The sequence below is a fragment of the Lissotriton helveticus genome, chromosome 8 (genome assembly GCF_964261635.1).
Source record: "Lissotriton helveticus chromosome 8, aLisHel1.1, whole genome shotgun sequence".
Taxonomy (NCBI): domain Eukaryota; kingdom Metazoa; phylum Chordata; class Amphibia; order Caudata; family Salamandridae; genus Lissotriton; species Lissotriton helveticus.
In genome coordinates, this window is record NC_136069.1 from 1265507711 (window position 1) to 1265527577 (window position 19867).

Here is a 19867-nt window from a genome sequence, read left to right on the forward strand (position 1 = left end):
ATTTCAATCAATCTTCCTTCGGGATCCCTTATGCATTATTTGTTTATGCCGATCTTGCATGCCTTACAGCTGTTACATTTATTGAATCCCTTTTTTTGTCTCTCCAGCCAGTTCAGTGTTGTTTGTTTTTTTGGTTGAAAGTGGCTCTTCACTAGCGCGTCTCTAATTGATGGTACTTTCCTAAAAGTAATTTTCTATTCTGTGCCGACTATGTTTTTTAAGTCAACAGAGGCCAATATTTTTGCACGCTTTGTTTAATTTTGTGGGCTTCTTTGCTGTATGACAGTATTAATCTCGGTGCCTGTGGATTTGAGCTTTGCTCCGATGGATTCATAGCACCTGATTTTTAACTAAGATTTCCTGTCGAGTTCTGCTGTCAATTTTTTCAATACTTGTTTTCAAGCCTCTTTCTCTGTATCCTCTGTATCCTCTTTTCTTCAATCTTTCCGCGCTTTTGAGAATTTCTTTTGTTGCTTCTTCGGTTTTCGAACAGTTTCTTTTATATATATATATATATATATATATATTACCTACTGGCGGTCGCCAGTGGTTAGTTATAGTTAGGACCTACTTTCCATAGGAAATCCTCAACATTCTATGCTCGGCTCCGCTCCTTCCCTGAAAGTTTGGGGGTGATTCATCAAGTGGGTGCCGAGAAAAAATGGGGGTCCCAAAACGTGTTTTACCCATGCAATTTTCTATAGGGACATTTAGCCAGGGCTACAGCCCGAACGGCTGAACGGAATTACACCAAATTTGGCAGAGAGGTAAAGTTTGGTTCACAGATTGTGCTTTCAGTTAAATGGTGTAAATCCGTTCAGTAGTTCCTGAGAAAATCAAAAGTGAAATCATAGTGGTATCTATAGACGAAGTACTGCTCGCGTACGGAGATCCGTTCAATTACGAGCACGAGCTGCATGCTGATTGGATGTCAACTGTCTGTCAACACTCCAAACCAGGAAGTGTTGGCAGCCATCTTGTGCCTCGGTAGAACCAAGTCACAAAAAAACAGTAAAAGAAAGTTGAAAAATAAGGAAAAGGGGCACGGTAGAAACATCCTGACCCTCTAGACCTGCGCTCAGGGGGTCCCACATGGATCTTTAGGCCCAACATATTAATTTTTTTTAAATAGGAAGTCGCGGGGTACGTGTATTGTACGCGTACACAGTGGAAAAGGAGAAAAAAACTAGAAGTCCGTTTTATTCTTAATTACCCCCCGGGTGGGGGGGCAAATTCTGGGGCATTTTTTTCCCATAATGGGGGGCTTGTAAGGCCCCCCGAGACCCAGGGAAAGCCATCCCCTGGGGTTTTATTTTGAAGTATGTCGGGGGTTCACGCCCCCCATGCAGCTCCAGGGACCGGCTCCCCCTCGGGGCTTTTTTTAAAATATTTCTTTTAAATAATGTTTTCAGCACCCCCTCCCTCTCCGCCCATACACGTCCCGGGGACAGCCACCTTCCGGGGGCAGTAATATTTAAAATGACCTTCCAGCCCCGTGGACCTGCACTCCCTGGGGCTTTTTAATGTTGGGAGGGGGTTGTGCGGCCCCCCCTTCTGGAGCCCTTGATGGCCCTGGGGACCACCCACCTCCCAGGGCCGACTCTTGGAGTGTCTCGGGGTGCCTATATTTCTAGAAAGTATGTAAAATTTTCTGTTTTTTTTGTTCACCAGTTGTACTTTCTACGCATGCGCAGCCTCGTTTCCAAGCCCACGTCTCTTTCTTTTTCTTCAGGTTCGCCAAGCAAACCTCTCCTCGTTTCAGGTATTACATTTGCCGCTTTCTTTTCCTGGGCCGTGTGTGTCATCCGCTGCTTTACTTTTGTAATATATTAATAATTACATTCTATCTATATTTATTTGAAACGTATTGCCGAGGCGCCAAACGTTGATACTCCGCCCACTGCCATTTTAGTAGTTTTCCTCTGTTATTTTTATTGTACCTGTTACTTTCATTTTACCCTGCGCCTATCTTCTCTGTGATTGATGAGATTTCCTGCCACAGACACCACGGTGTTTGTCCTTGGCCTCCGATGTTATCAGACTTGGTCACACGTATACCTAAAAACTAATTTGAAGGACGTAAGCCACAGCCATTACAACGCGTGTCCGTCACCACAAAGCCATTATCATGCTTATGGCTTTATCATGCGTGGTAAATGTATACTAGTTGTAAAAGCATGCATGGTAACGGCATGCGTGGTAAAGCCATATGCGTGCTAATGAATTCGTGGTGACGATCACGCATGCTTATGACCGCGTTGTAATGGCTGTTTTTCCCCAGGACACTGCAGGAACCGAGTCTGAGTGTGGCGGACTCCAGGGTATCAGGCGGTGGGCCACGCATCCTCCCTCACACTATATAGAAATCTCCGGGGGGGTGGTCGTTTTCGTGTTTTGAGGGGCGTCATTGAGGCCCACATAGTTAATTTTCTAGGGGGGTAGGTTTGCACACAAAATGTCGCAAGAGGTTTGTAAATGTGGTACACATTGTTTTACTTTGATTTCCTTTGTATGTTGTAGTCCATTCAGAGAAAATATAAGTTATTGTACAGCTAGTACTTTTCAACCCTACAGTCAAACATCTTACTATAGTATTTCAAATTATAAATATTTTTGTTGTGGACCTCCGCCCCCCAAATAAAACAAGTATATAGTTTTTTTTGTTAACTTTTATTAAAACAACAATAACGGTAAATGTAACTTAAAGATAATTTAATAAACAACTAGAAAAATAACTTTAATAAAACAGTATTATAAACAAATTGTGATGTGGACTCCAAAAGACGTTGGGTAGGTAATCTGCAAAACAAAAAAGAAAAAAAAGAGTTTAAAGTTATGTAGATGTGACTAAATAAGGTGTAGCATTACAAGTGAAGGTAACACTATGATTTTAAGTGTGCAGTGTGTCTAGTACATTTCACTTCTGTTATAGTCCCGCGTTCAAGTGGTGTCTATACGGACGTGACTACTGCGTTACTGACACAAAAGTGGCACAACGGGATTGTAAATACACCGACTTATTTCTAATGCATTGCAATGGAGGCATTGTATATCTAGGCCGCTGTGCTTACCTTATATATTTAGTGCGGTCAAACAATGAGGCCACCGGAGTTCACAACTTCAATACACCTCTGCTTCTACACGCCAAAGTAGACAGCAGTTTCTATAACTTTAAAAGAGAAAGAGAAATGATGTCACAGAGAGTGAGAGAGAGAAAGAGAGAGAAATCAACATTAAAACTGTCTCGCAGAGTCTGGAGTTAAGATTTTTCCTCGGAAAGTCAGACGCAGTTTTACAAGCTTAACTTCAAGGAAAAAGAAGAGTGGAGCTGCAGGGGCTGTATCGGGGGACATCAAAGCCTCATTAACAAGCAAAATGTCTTTAAAAGACCTGTTTAGTACTCTGGTGCGACTGTGTGTGGGCCCAGGAAGCTATCTCATCATAGCTGAAGCCCCGTTAGCCCAATGTGTGTTTTGCGTGCCTGCTGCATACTACACATTCTCTCCTTTCACAGATAACTTGTCGTTCTTTCGGAAAGAAGTTTCTTTGCTCACCTTGTACCACTGCCGCTGTCCTTGTTACATAATCCATCGCAAAGCTCTACATCTAAAAGATATTAAAAGAAAGATGTTATAATTGGTAATTGTTACCATATTAATTTGGAGTTAGACAACATTTATACACGTTCCTTTTCACATTTCTACAAACTGTTTGTATTGGTAATATTCAAGACATTTCAGCGATTATAAAAACGTTCCAGCTATTGGGAAAAAAATGTATACTTGTAAATTAATACACTATATAGGAGTGCGTTCGTCTAAAATACAAAGTTGCATTTTTGTATCTAGTCTGCAGCAACCCTGACTCCCTCCGATGCGTACTCAAGCCTCACTGCTCACCTTTTTGTGGATAAGACACCTTCTGCATGATGTAGTCCCGATCTCCAACAAAGAAGTCTCATATGTGGTGCCGAGTCTAGATATCTGTATGGCTAACGACATACTCCTGCTCGCATCATCATCATCGCAGGTTTTTCATCCGCTCAGTGCTTCGGGCACCACTAACTCAGTGACCAAAGAGGCCACGCATGTAGTAGTGGGCCCCCTTGTTCGGTACTTTGGGAACAACTTTAAAATGGCGTATAACACGTGCGTTCTGTCTTTTTTATACATAGGGTCACGTGTGTAGTGACGGATGCGCTGAATGGGTGTGCTGTGGGTGTATATCCATGAGGGAGTGTGGTTCATCACATGCAGAAAGTGGCAGGCACCGCGCGGTGCCTGCCACTTTGTGCATGTAAATGCAATGCATGCGTTTTTAACATTGCGGCGAGGTGCAGCTTGAAGCCGCACCCACCGCAATGTTAAAAATGGAGGATGTGACCGCCAGGGTGGCGGTCACATCCTAATTGCACAGGAGGGAACGCCACAGCACATGCGGCCGTTCCCTCCTACTCAGGGCTTGCGTCCGTCCGCGATCATAATGGGCCCCTAAGTTTGGTATGGGAGGGCGGGAGCCGCAAGACTTTTCATAGCAAACAGGAGTATCCCGGGGATTAGGCACCCCGAGACACTGCAGGAACCAGCTCTGGGCATGGAGGTCTCCAGGACTCTCGAAGGCACCAGGCGGAGGTCCACCGAGCCCATGTCACACAATACAGAAATCTCCAGGGGGGCGGGGGGGCGTGGACGCGCAAGTGGCGCAAGGGGGTTGTAAATGTGGTACAGTGTTTTGTTTTACTTTGCTTTCCTGATCCAGGGTAAATATAACGGGTTTTGTACAGCCAGTACCTTTCTGCCTGTTACCATAGTAACAGTTCATGAAACACTTGCGTGAGCACAGAGGTTAGAAGTTCACCACAATATGTTGCTAATTGAAATAGTTACTGTGCTGGAGATTCATATTTTTTTCATAGGAACCGTTAGTCGTACAAGAAGTCAGTGGAAAAGTTTTGTTAGGGATTCCTTCCTGTTCGTGGAGTATTAGGGTAACGTGCTCCAAGCGTGACTTTACGAAGCTCAATGTTCATTGGCTGTGAAGTATTAAACGTAGAAGGTTTGGCAGTAATTCCTTGCTCGTCTGTGGAACAACATGGACATTTTATTGGCTAAAGTGTTCCGAGCACAAGTTTGCTCCTTATTGGGTGGGAACGGTACACTGTTGTCGGTGATATTGTGATGCATTTTCCAAAAGAGTATGGGGAAAGAAAGTAGTAGAGGGCAGGTTAGGAACACTATTAACTCTGTACAGTGCCCATAAGGTGGTGGAGAGGGATTATGAGGGAAAAATATTTTTTTATATGTTTAAAGGGCCATTTATATAATTGTCGTGTGGTGTATAAATCATGGCGGAAAAGTTTGCTGGTGACATAGTTCTTAGGAGTACTATTTACTTATAATGTGGTGTTTACTTTCCTGATGGGGAGGTGTGGTTGCGCAGCAAAAAATTCAGTCTAGGTTTGAAACAGTTTTTATTAAGCAAATACAAATAAACTTTCTTCAGAAACTATTGCTGTATATATGAAAGGGGTCACAATTAAAACTGGAATTTCATAAAATATCAGTTAAGCATGGCTATATACATCTTTTTTGTGCTACAATTTGTAAAATGTTACCCCACATTCTTGATGATGTAAGAGGGCATCAGTTACTTTTAGATATAGTAGAATAGGAGTGCTACAACAAACACTCCCGCACTATATTATCTCAGATCAAGATAACAAGTAAAAAACAGTTAAATACAATTATTTCATATTTCTAAGAAATGCATGCATTATTATTTTTCAAATTTGTATTCTGTACAATTCAAGAACGTGCTGACGTAGTGTTTAGAGGTTGCAGAATGTTCCGCTAATAAATCACATATTCACTAAAGAATATATAGGATGGTACTCTTATAATATAAAGTACAGGTCCTATATATTCTTTAGGGAGAAGGTGAATAGGAACCAAAAAACAAGAATAGAAATGAGAAAATAACATTCAGAAATGTAGGGTTTTTTAAATATTTAAAGTAACAAAGTATGCATGATAGCTATATTTTTGTGTTCTGCTGTATCGTAGAATTTCTGATCAAGTACTTTTTAATATTTAAAAGTTATATTATAGATGGCGCTGAAAAATCTCCCATTCCTCTTCTCTAGCAATAGGACAATCTATTATAATATTATGATCGGTACCATTGTTACAGGAAGAAGAAAAGGAAAATAAAGTTATGTATTTAACAGAACATCCATATTGAAATACTTTTGAGCAGTAATTATTTACTGAACTTCTTTTCTGCGAGAGGTGAAAAAGTTTGATCTTCGTGGTGACGGGTCATAAACTCCTCTGAGATCATGACGGTGAGAATAATATTATGTATATATTCTCACAGCACATGATCACAAGGGGAAAATAGATTGAAAAGCGCAAGCCGGTAACGTTGCTTACTTATCGTTACTCTTTGTGACGACGGATCGTGAACTCCACTAAGATCACCAAGACTGTTAGTGTTATAATATACATATTAGGAGTATGTGATCTCTAGGGGAAAACACATAAACAACTGGAAGATGGTGACGTTGATTGTAAATGTTTAGGGTTTGCGTCGACGGGTCACCAACACCTCTCAAGCGAAGTACACTGTCAATATTATAATATAAAAATATATATAAGTTGAAAGGAGCCAGAAAAGGAGCAATGTTTGTTATAATCTATCTGTTTCTGAAAACAAGCTGCTGACGTTACAGAGAAAAAGCGAAAAACATCGATCGTAACACGTATAAGGTATTATTCCCTACATACGTTGGAGAGTTTAAAAAGTGTTACTCGTGAAACTGTGTTTTTCGCATCACAATTAAAAACATCTAAATAGAAGACATAAAAAAAATATCGTTATCATTAGAAGAAAAAAAAAGTATTAATATTTGAAAGGAGCCAGAAAAGGAGCAATGTTTGTTATAATCTATCTGTTTCTGAAAACAAGCTGCTGACATTACAGAGAAAAAGCGAAAAACATGCAATAACATTTTTTTCTAGATATAAATGTTTAAATATTAACAAATAGCCGCAAATTATAACTAAGTACTGTGCCTATGCCATATTGAAACAACTTACAACTCCGGAATATGTTTGTTGATACAAAAAGAGAATCCGATGCTAGAAAACGGAACCTGCAACATAGATTGGCGACTCTGAAATAACTCGAGAAAATGAAACTAATTGCACAGTAGGTGTGGTATACATAGTTTTTGGTTGTTTAGTAGTCTACGGAAGGAAGCTTTGGGTCCGCCTATTTAGATGTCACGTTTTGCAGTTTATACGTGCTCACGTTTTAACTGTTTTTCTTCTGCACGTGTTCGGAAAAGTTACAAACTGTGAAGCTGTAAAGGTTTCGATTTCGATCGTAACGCATATAAGGTATTATTCTCTACATACGTTGGAGAGTTTAAAAAGTGTTACTCGTAAAACTGTGTTTTTCGCATCATGATTAAAAACATCTAAATAGAAGACATAAAAAAAATATCGTTATCATTAGAAGAAAAAAAAAGTATTAATATTTGTTATTATTATACTTTTTGATTTAAAAAATGCTACCATTTGTAAATCGTAAACCTATCCTCGGAAAGGTGTGCTGCCGCTTGGGGCGTTGGGAAGATTAATAAATAATAAATGCCCTTTTCTATGCACCTATAAACTTGGCTTTTAAACTTTCAATTGCCCAGTCTGTATCTTTACACTTCCACCAAACACTCTGTCACTGCTGTTTTAGTTTTGTAGTGACTCATTCATCGGTATGTAGTAATCCATTCACTACATTAAAACACTAATGGCATATATACAATAACTGGCATATCCCCAGGAATATGGCAGTTATTGTGCACCGTGATACCACCACAATGGTTGCGCCATATTTACAATGCGGTGCACCATGGGATAAAAACGGCACATGGGTTTGTGTACGCTTACAGTGCTCTTACGATGCGAGTGCGTAAGACATCCCGACGCGATTTGCATAATTGCTTTTAAAAGTAATATACGCTTATTAAAAGTTTAAAAAACTATTTTCATAATTATCTAGATAATGTCTTCTCTTAGTATATACATTAAATACTTAAATAATTAAAAAATGTCGCGCCTTTCGAGTACGGGGTGCCGTACATGATGTCACACGGAAGCGTTGATTTTGATTTGATTTTGATTTGATTTGAAAAGAATTTGTTGAGCGCGGCTAACACCATTAGGTTTCTTGGCGCTGTGCTGGGGCGTGGTGAGAATAAATAAAGAGGAAACAGAATCTAAGAATACGAAATAGTAAAAAGGAAGGTTTTAAGAAGTGATCTAAAGGCAGAATATGAAGGTGCCAGTCTAAGGGAGAGAGGAAGGGAGTTCCAAAAGGATGGGGCCAAAAGAGAAAACCTCAGGCCCCCATGTTTTTTCCTCTTGAACCTAGGGACGGATAACAGGGCCATTTGGGATGAACGTAAGGTACGGGACGGAGTGTAAGAGTGAAGAAGAGAGGAAATAAAAGAGGGACCTAAACCAGAGAGAGACTTATAAATGGTGCAGCCTAACTTGAATTGGCAGCGGGCGGAAACCGGCAGCCAATGAAGACTCTTTAAGAGTGGACGGACGTGCTGATCTCTGGGCTGGTGAAAAATCAGGCGAGCAGCCTGATTTTGTATCAGCTGGAGTCTTCTCTGTTGGTACTCAGGAATACCGACGTATAGCGCGTTGGCATAGTCGAGTCGACTGATCACTAACGCCAGGAGTGCTAACGTGAGCGCTTCGGTGGTAAGAAGGCGAGATATTTTCCGGAGTTTCCTGAGTTGGAAGTGGCTGGCGGACACCACTGCACTGATCTGGGGAGTCATTGAAAGATCATTGCTGATAATGACACCCAGACTTTTGGCAGAGTGGACTGGAGAGGGAGGGCTTCCAAGACTGGCAGGCCAGATGGAAGGTTGCCATGGGTTGGAAGCTCCCCCGACAAGAATTAGTTCAGTCTTGTCGGGGTTGAGCTTCAGGTGATTTAAGCTCATCCAGTCACTGATGAAGCAGAGTGTATTTTGAAAAATAGAGATGGAATCCTCAGAAGAATCAATATTAAAAATCAATTGGATATCGTCCGCGTAGTTGAACACGATAACGTTCAACCCGCGGAGAGCACGGAGTAACGGGGCCAAATACAAATTAAAAAGAAGAGGGGATAATGAAGAGCCCTGAGGAACACCACAGGACAGCTCAACCTGAGTGGCAGAGAACTGAGACAGCCTGACAGCTTGTTGTCGTCCCGTCAAAAAGTACTGAACCCAGTCAAGGGCGGTCCCTCGGATGCCGGCCTCCTCGACACGGTCGACCAGGATCCCATGGTCGACCGTGTCGAAGGCGGCCGATAAATCCAGAAGGACCAGGGCTTGTCGGATGTTAACATCAGCCCTTCTGCGCAATTCATCCATCACGGAGAGAATGACAGCCTCCGTTGAATGCGCAGGTCTAAACCCTGCCTGCCTAGAATCCAAGACACACGAGTCCTCGATGAAGGAACTGAGTGTGTGGGTCACGTGCGATTCCAGAACTTTGCTGAGGAAGGGGAGAAGGGATATAGGGCGGTAGTTGCTCAGAATGGAGGGGTCTGCTGAAGGTTTTTTTAAAATGGCAACCACCTCGGCTTGTTTGAAAGAGCAGGGGACAGCCCCAGTGACCAAAGAGCTATTTATGAGGGCCAGGGGGGGCTCAGGACAGGAGATGAAAGCTGCTCGAAGAACCGAGGGGGGACAGCAATCACGAGGAGAGCCAGAAGAAATTTTGTGCAGAAGCGAAAGAAAAGTAGCCATCGGAATGGGGGGAATAGCAGTAAGAGTGTGAGAATTGGAGTATTTAGAGGGCTCAGAGGTTAGGGAGTGAGCAGGTAAGGTTTGGGCAGCAATACTAGATTTAATTTTGGCTATTTTTTCAATAAAAAAAGCATTCAAGGAATCGCACAGGATTTGGGAGGGAAGTGGCCCTAATGTAAGTCTGGCTGGGTTAGATAGTTCTTCCACAATGGCAAATATGTCCTTCGACTTATTTGTAGAATCCATAATTTTAGTGGAAAAATAAGTGGATTTAGCAAGAGCTATAGCGATTTTATACTTTTTCAGTGAAGAGGAGAATACCTCCTTATTCTCAGGGGAGTAACCTCGACGCCAACGTCGTTCTGCTTGGCGGAGGCCTAATTTAAGGGCTCTCAGGTCCTCGGTGAACCACCTTTGAGCATCGTGGCCGCGTCTGGCTCTGACTAATTTTAGCGGAGCTACTGCATCAGCGGCGGAGGTGAGCCAGCGAGTGAGGTTTAGTGACTGGGTGTCAATAGAGGCAGGTGGGTCGAGGGTAGAAGGAGCAGAGGAGCTAAGAATAGAATGAAAAGTATTTGGGTCTGACCTATTCCAATTGCGGGCCAGGAAGTTCGTCTCTTGAGGCTTAACGGTGGGGCAGGGAATCCCTAGCGTAAATGTGATTAAAAAATGATCTGACCACAAGCATGGCAGGATGAGGGGAGCTGAAATGTCCAAGCCAGATGACCACACCTGATCTAGGATGTGCCCTTTTGAATGCGTAGGCGAATAGATATGCTGAATGCAATTCAGACCTGACATGAGGTCCGTAAAGGCTAATGAACTGGGAGATTCGTGGGGGTCCAAAGGCCAATAATTAAAATCGCCTAAGACCAATATGTTAGAATTGTTAATGGAGAGCTGGGCGATGAGGTCCCCAAACTGAGCAGGAAAGTTGGGCATGGATGAGGGAGGACGGTAGGTCAGAGCACATATAAGAGAGGATCCTGGCAGTTCCAATCGGATTACCAGGCAGTCTACTGAGGGGATGCTGGTAGTGGGCACTATGGAGAAGCGAATCGGGTGCTTAAAAAGAGCGGCAACTCCCCCTCCGACTTTGCCGGAGGCACGATTTACTTGTAGTATATGATAACCGGGGGGGGGTGGCAGCCAAGATATCGGGGGCAGAATCGTCAGTTAACCAGGTCTCGGTCAACAATAGGATGTCGGGTTGTTCTGACTCCAGAAGATGGAAAATGTCGAGTTGGTGACTGACCAGAGACCGGGTATTAAGATAAAAAACTGAGAGGGAATGATGGGGAGGTTTTGTCAATAAGTGGGGACCAGGTCTGGGGTCCGAAATCAGGGGCCTTGGGATGGTGTATGGCCGTGTTATTTCGGGAAAAGAGCTGCGGGTGGTAAGCAGGCCTAAAGAAACCAACCTGGGAACAGACTCAGGTGGAGGAAGCGCAGGATTGTGACATGCAACGAGTGATGCGCGGGTGTACGTGAGTAGAGGGACAGAGTGACACGCCCCTAGCCCCGGCCGGCCGCGGACGGGCGCAGACGGGCTTAACTCAGGCGCAAATCCGGCGCGCCTACGACGCGCCCGCTGCGCTCGTCCGCTGCGCTGACACATGGGGGGCCGTTAAAATAGGAGGATGGCGAGGGGGTGTGGCGAGGCTCTAGCTCGAGCCAACCCATTACAAGATGGCGGCCGCTGGGAAGCCCGTTAGGCGGGGCGACCACAGCCGGCGGCCAGGCACCAGGCGGGAGGCGGTGTTATCAGGAGAAGAGCAACCCCGCTTGTATTCAGCGGAGAAAGGTAGGAAGTTAAAAATAATAGAGGTCGCTGCTAGCGATCAGCAGGACCAGAGTGATTTAAAATACCTGCTCGTAGTCAGCAGAGATATCCAAAAATAACAAAGGCAGCGCACCAGCAGTTGCGTGACAGCCCCCTGCCACAGGGCTGTTTTAGCAATCACAGGGAGCGAGGGGAGGGGACCTAAAATAGGAGGATGGCGAGGGGGTGTGGCGAGGCTCTAGCTCGAGCCAACCCGTTACAAGATGGCGGCCGCTGGGAAGCCCGTTAGGCGGGGCGACCACAGCCGGCGGCCAGGCACCAGGCGGGAGGTGGTGTTATCAGGAGAAGAGCAACCCCGCTTGTATTCAGCGGAGAAAGGTAGGAAGTTAAAAATAATAGAGGTCGCTGCTAGCGATCAGCAGGACCAGAGTGATTTAAAATACCTGCTCGTAGTCAGCAGAGATATCCAAAAATAACAAAGGCAGCGCACCAGCAGTTGCGTGACAGCCCCCTGCCACAGGGCTGTTTTAGCAATCACAGGGAGCGAGGGGAGGGGACCTAAAATAGAATAAATCAATAAAACGTTGATGCGACGCGTAACTTCAAAGCGTATTCGTACCAAATGCGCGGGTACACACAGAGTGCGATTTGCCATACAGTATGGTGCAATCACCATACGCATACGCGTACGGTACGATTATCCCCCAAAAAACAATGAAAAAGGAATTAAATAGAATTTAATTTTAATATATTAAAAAAAATATATATATATTTTTCAATTTACTTTTGTTATTATTTTACATTAAGGATATGAAATATAACTTAAAAAATTAAATAAATATAAATATTTATAAGAAAAATGTAGAAAATTAGCATAAAAAGGAAGAAATACAAAAATTAATGCATTTAAAAATTATCATTTACAAAACTTTGAAATTCACTGAAAAAACCATAGGTTTCACACATGTTATAGTTAGCTGGATATTTCACTTATACAAAACCGTTGAAATTCCCCCGTTATAGGTAGTTTAGCTAACTATAACTCGCGCGCCCGCAATGCATTGCTGATGACGTCACATATTACATCACTCATGACATGGCCAGTGACATCACTGATGACATCACTGATGACATCTCAAATGACATCACTGATGCCGTCATCCTTGTGAAAGAGTGACAGACCTCCTCTCACCCTAATATTACCTTTGATACACACATTCAAAAATAGAAACTAACATTTTCAAAAAAATGGAGATACCAATACCAGTTACAACAACGTATTCAGTAATTCCAATATCTACATACTCATCCACTCATTCACCAACAGTTCTATATAGTCACTCATACATGTACTCACTCATCATATGTACTCATACATCTATACATCCTGTTGCACACCGATACTCATCCATAGAGTTATTCACACACATACTCACAGATGCAAATAAACAATCAAACATCCATTTACTTGAATAGAGCTATACACACACACCACTACACTAACTTCTACAGAAATGTACACATACTTATTCTCTTAAACAATCACTTATAGAAACACATACTTATTTATACAGGAACTCTTTTAAACTCTCACTCTCACATGTACTCACTTATATACATCAATACTCACATATACTAGTTTAAAACATATGTAGTTACTCATAAAGATACTATTGAGACAGTCATTCACTCACTAACACACCCATACACACACTCATCCACCCATGCAGTCCTGCACAAATGCTTTCTTCAAAACACATACAAACAGTGAGTCACTCATTCATGCATTTATGCGCTAAGTAATATCCCCCACCGAACCATACAGACATTCATACTGATACTCAAAAAACCAACTAATAATCCATATACACACTCATGTAGCTACTCACCAACCCATGCAGCCACCTATACACAAGGTGAGACACTGATACAGATATTTAAGTATTTAAAAATTACTCTCTCATACATGTATTCACTAAGATACACTTAATAAGTCAGTTACACAATCAATTTTACAAAACAAAACATCCATTTAGACACTTATTTACCCATTTATTCTTCCATCGACCTTTAGATATACATATATAAAAAATATTTATTTTTCAGAAAGACACACATTCACTGGATGATGTCATCAGTGATGTCATTTGAGATGTCATCAGTGATGTCATGAGTGTTTTCACTAACCATGTCATGAGTGATGTAATATGTGATGTCATCAGCAGTGCATTGCGGGCGTGCAAGTTATAGTTAGCTGAACTAACTATAACGGGGGAATTTCAATGATTTTGTATGAGTGAAATGTACAGCTAACTTTAACATGTGTAAACCTATGGTTTTTTCAGTGAATATATATATATATTGTGAGGCAGGACTATTGGAGCAAATCGACTGATTCCACTCAGTGATGGGCGCTGATGACGGCGCGAACATCGCCGAAATGCATTTGCCGCCACTGACATTTCTGTGCACCTGAAAAATAAAAACATTACCAAAGGATTCCCCCTCAGGCCTTTGCTTTCTCGTTGGAGGGAGATGTGGATTATATATATATATATATATATATATATATATATATATATATATATATATATATATATATATATATATATATATACTTCCAAAACATGGTCTCTCTTTCCGGCCTCTGGGCACTCTTCGGTGGTGCGAAAGGAAAATAGCAGAGCCTCGCAGATAATGTTTCCCCAACACTCCTTTTCCAAGCAGTAATTTCCTCGCACTTGCAGCATAAATGACGCTTGCTCCAAACTCGCTTTTCACTCCTGCTTTATTTTCAGCATTTTCAGCTTACCCCAGGGGCAGCTGGTATGCTGAAAATGCTGAAAATAAAGCAGGAGTGAAAAGCGAGTTTGGAGCAAGCGTCATTTATGCTGCAAGTGTGAGGAAATTACTGCTTGGAAAAGGAGTGTTTGGGAAATATATATATATATATATATATATACATATATATATATATATATATCTATATCACAGAAAAAAATCATAGGTTTCAGGGATGTTATAGTTACTGGACATTTCACGTGTACAAAACCATAGAAATCCCTCCGTTATAGTTAGTTCACATAGTTTAGTTACTAATCCATGTATTAAGTGAGCCCCCTCCCAAAAAAAACAAATTTAAAAAATGGCCGGACCCGGGTGATGGGTCCCAGGGGCCAAAAGTGGCCACAGGAGGGGGGCAAAGCAGACCACCTACAAATTAAAAACTATAATTAAAAAAAAGGCCCATGCCCCGGGGATGGGGTCCTCGGGGCAGAGTATGGCCTTGGGAGGGGGGCCAGGCGGCCCCTTTCCTGTTTTTTTTTAAATTAAAAATTGGGGGCAGGCCCTGGGGGATGGGGTCCCCAGGGCCAAAAAAAAAAGAAAAAGAAAGGGGGCTGCCCAGCCCCCCTTCTTAAAAGTAAATATTTTTTAAAACGGGATCGGGAGGAGGCCAGGCCCCCTCCCTTTACCTCTCTGCAAACACGCCCCAGGCGCGTTTGCAGAGGGGAACTAATTCCCCTTGCATACCGGGGGTCCCTGGAGGCCAACTAGCCCACCAGGAGCCTCCAGTATGGGCCAGGGGGCTGCGTTGCAGAAAGGTATACAAAGGGGCGTGGCCTCAGAACACCTCTCTGCAACGCAGCCTTCTGGCGCATACTGGAGGTTCCTGGTGGGTTAGATGGCCCCCAGGGACCAACATTGACTGGTTTAACTTGGAAATTTGTCTAAGTGTGGAGTTTTGGAACTTAAAAAAATTCCTCTAAAATCAGCCGAACTACGGATTCCGATTTACTCACCTCTTATCAGGAGAGACCTCAGCGCTGCATCTTTCAACCCACTATTGTTACTGAAAAGTAATTCTAACCATACTTACAGTAACTTGAATTTCCTTCCATACGCTAACATTGACAGGTTTCACTTGGAAATTCTTCTAAGCGTGGAGTTTTGGAACTTTACAAAATTCCTCTAAAATCAGTCGAACTACGAATTACGATTTAATCACCTGTTATCAGAAGAGACCTCAGTGCTGCATCTTTCAGCTCACTACTGTTCCTGAAAAGTAATTTTAACCGTACTTACCAGTAACTTGAATTTTCTTCCATAGGATATCATTGCCTGCTATATAAAATATATATTAATTAAAAAAATATAAAATAAAATAACAAAATATTACAATTTCAATATTTTTAAAAACATTTGTTTTCAATTTATATTAAAAATTTGTAATGTAATCTAAAAAATAAAATATCTAAAAATAAATACTTTAAAACAATGTAGTAAAGCAGTATAAAAAATAACAATTATTACATTTAAAAATGATCATTTACAAAACCTTTGAAATTCACTGAAAAAACCATAGTTTTCAGCCACGTTATAGTTAGGAATTAGCATTTAAAAAACCTTAGAAATTCACAAAAAATACCATAGGTTTCAGCCACGTTATAGTTAGGAATTAGCATTTAAATAAACCTTAGAAATTCACTGGAAAAAACATAGGTTTCACACATGTTCTAGTGAGCTGGACATTTCACTCATACAAAACCATTGAAATTCTCCCATTATGGTTAGTTTAGCTAACTATAACTCGTGCGCCCGCAATGCACTTCTGATCAACTTCTGGGCAAACCACCTAAGTCTGAGGATGAACTCTACTTCCCTGACTACTGAATAGAACTGGGCCACCAAAGAGATTTCTAAATCCGAACTGCTTTGACAAAAAAAAGATAAAGCTAGGGTAACATTGTATTATTTTATTTGTGTCTAACTGACTACTTCAGCTCTACCGTTTTAGACAGTGTTAGGTCGGATTGGTGTTTGACCAGTGTGCAGTGAAAAAGCCTCCGCCATTCACTTCAAGGACATTGGAGAGACAATAGATGAGATAAACAAGGACCCCCTGGGTAGTGGTAAGGTACAGACTCCTAGGGCAGGGTAACAAAATATGTGAGTAAAATATCCTAGGCCATCCATTAAATAGTGGATGGCCTAGGATATTTTACTCACATACATTGGAGAGACAATGCCTGCCTACATCCTGTGCCTATCTATCCTTTCTTTAATCCCCTGGCAGGACTGCACCACAATATCTGATTTACAATACTGGCCAATGTGTGCTTCGTGAATCAAAGAGTATCAGCAATGTACCACCATGCTTAAATTGGAACATGTAAATGCACCAATAACATAAATTAGTGAGTGTGTTGAGTTGATGTGTGTGGTGACAGACAGCGAGAGTGGGTGTTTAATTATAATTATTAAGCTTGATTGTGTCTATGATAATTTATAATGTGGGGGGCCTAATTGGTGATAATGTTTTTCCTGAACGTGATTTTTTCCTTCCCCTTGATTCTTAGTGAGGTTTGTTTTCCGGGTCCACATTGCTTTGTTTTCTGGTTCACACTCCTCAAAGACCCGGGCAGTCAGTTTAAGTAACAAACACATACCTAGTCTCCATAAAAAAATTACTCAATGTTTCTCTTGTTGTTCACCATTCACAGCATTGCCCTACACTACAGGTCAATCTTTCTTATTTGAGTACAGACTATGGAGTTGGACATATTCATTGCTCGGAGTCAGGAGGACAATGGAAGGACTCAGGGCGTGAGTCGTGACTGCTTCAACAACTGCCAGAAGAAAAAAGCTATCAACTTCACAGAAACTAACATGGTGATGACTCTAAGAGGCCTACGGCTGGTGAGAGGTCCATTGATTATGTCAGTCATATCACATTATGCATGAACTACGATAAATGTAATGAAGATGATCATGGCAGTTGCGAGTTTGTTCAGCCCAATACATGCAGCCACTTATCTGTGATTGTTGGCTATTGCAATTGCTCTCACTTAATTTATTGCACATCAGTCATAAAATGAATTCTTGCAAAGGACTATGCTCTTGCTCTGCGTCTGGAACTTCTTGGTACACTCCTTATTAAGCTTACCTTCTGTCCTTTTGACAACGGCCCCTCGCGGCGGGATGCCTGGCTTTCACCTTGCGGATACCCTGCCGGGGTTATCTCACAGGGGAATACCAGGACGGGTTCCCTAAGCAAGCGCTTAGAAACCGCTCGGTGATTTGCGCTATATAAATTCCTGTACATTTACATTCCTGTACATTTACATTCTATAATATCATTTCTGTTTTACAAAATTCACAGGTCTTCTCTCCTCCTGCACAAAAAGCATAAGCACCATAACACTCATGCTTACCTTACCGGACCACTTCAGCCAGGTACCCAAGACTGACAGACAGTCTAAGAAGAATGCAGATGCAACACCCAATTTGACAATACAGTATGATATTTCATTTAATGATACTTTTTTGGAACTGTCTGTGTTGTTCGCTTCACTCCGACTTAATTTCTGTTTACTATTTTGCAAACCTAGGTGAAAGAACATCTAGATATATATTATTAAAATATAACTTGGGTATTTCTGGGGCTGATGCGCTGTTTGCAAACTATGCAATGCATTTAAGTTAACTGTGTCAAAGTCATTCATTCGTTTCCTCCCACATCAGATTGATGATGGCTGGCTGCTCATCGCCCAGATGAATATTGTCTTTTTGTAGTATTTGTCTTTGGCACACCTTTCCCCAAATCCCCTTTCCAATCCATTCATCAAACCCCTAACGCAGTTCCCCGGGCTGTGTGATTTATTGAGGTGTGAATATTTAATTTGTACCATTAATTGATCACGCACTTGGTGGGGCGGATGGGATGAAAGCAACACCAACTCAGTGCAGGATCTTCAGTTCTATTACTCAAGCAATAACCAAAACTGGCTCCATTTACCCACCCAAGCATAAAAATTGACCGATATTTTAGATCTAGAAGATCATTTGTCAACATCACCATTCAGGCATTGTGTTGCGTAAATGCTTAACTTTGTCCACTCCAGACTTAGGGGTCCATTAGGATGTCGGGCGGTGGCACCACCTCGGTGGTGGCGGGGCGGAAAAACAACTCTTTCCGCCCGCGAGCAGCGGTACTCACGTCCGCCACATTAGGATAGCATAACATACGTCATTTCCGGTCCGCCGCGGAGCGACGCGCACCGCCATCAAAGTGCGCCCGCCACCGCGGCGGCGGCAGCCAATCGAGACTCACCGCCGTGTCGAATGACGTCTGCCCCGCTCGACAAATTAGGATGGCCCAAACAAGCAGGTGCACCGCAGCGGAGACACCGCCCAGCCTGAGCTGGCGGAAAGTCGACAGCGGAGCGCGATCGCCGGAACCCGGTCATGAACGCCATGGACCCAGCCCTCCATAGGCATCCAGTGATGTACCTGCTGCAACACTATCGTCAGATGGGCCGCCGCTGACGAAGCCGCAGGTACGCAACTACCCAAATGCAACACACAACACACAGGCCGACACAGGGTCCAATCACCATACAGAGACCCTGCTGGGGGTCACAACACATCCACAAGGGCACCCACACATGACCCACCTGACAACAAAGCACCCCTCAGCATCCGGGACACGCATCGACCGCCAACTAGCAGCAACGTCCCAGTCCCGGTCACGTCACTGCCGCGGTCAACACATGCGCACTATGCAGAAGGCAGGGCCACTCCAAGGCATGGACAGGGCACAAACACCATAGGGACACACCACCCCCAACCACACATCAACACACCCCAACAAGTCACAGGCCAGGTGCCCATCCTGTGCACCCCCATGCACACCAACAAGCATTGCAACAACAAGCACAATACACACTCTCTACACCACACAACACACAACCAGGGAGACAGACACTACAGGAGTGGCTGACAAGGTACACACAACACCAGTGCCACACACACTGAAGGCTCACAATCCCTCCCATCACATACACACACAAACAAACACACACCCTGGGTGTAGCCACAAACACAACACACACACAGGGATGCCTCAACAGATGCCTGCACAAGAACAACACACAAATACTACAGGAACACATACTGAACTCCAACAGAAACAGACATACCCTGTCAGTCAAACTGGGGAAAAGCAACGGGAGCACAGACACAACAGGAGTACACAACATCATCACTCAGGAACAAAACACACACACCATAACACAAATCACACAAGAAGTGCATCTGGACAAACACACACTGCCACATCAAACCGACCACAGATGCACATGAAACCATAATCAACAAACACCACAAGGCATCAGGGGATGCACATCAGGCAATGCCAAGGCCATATACACACAGCACTGCATGCTCAACAAGCAGTGTGTGCATAACAAGCACAACAGCCACACACA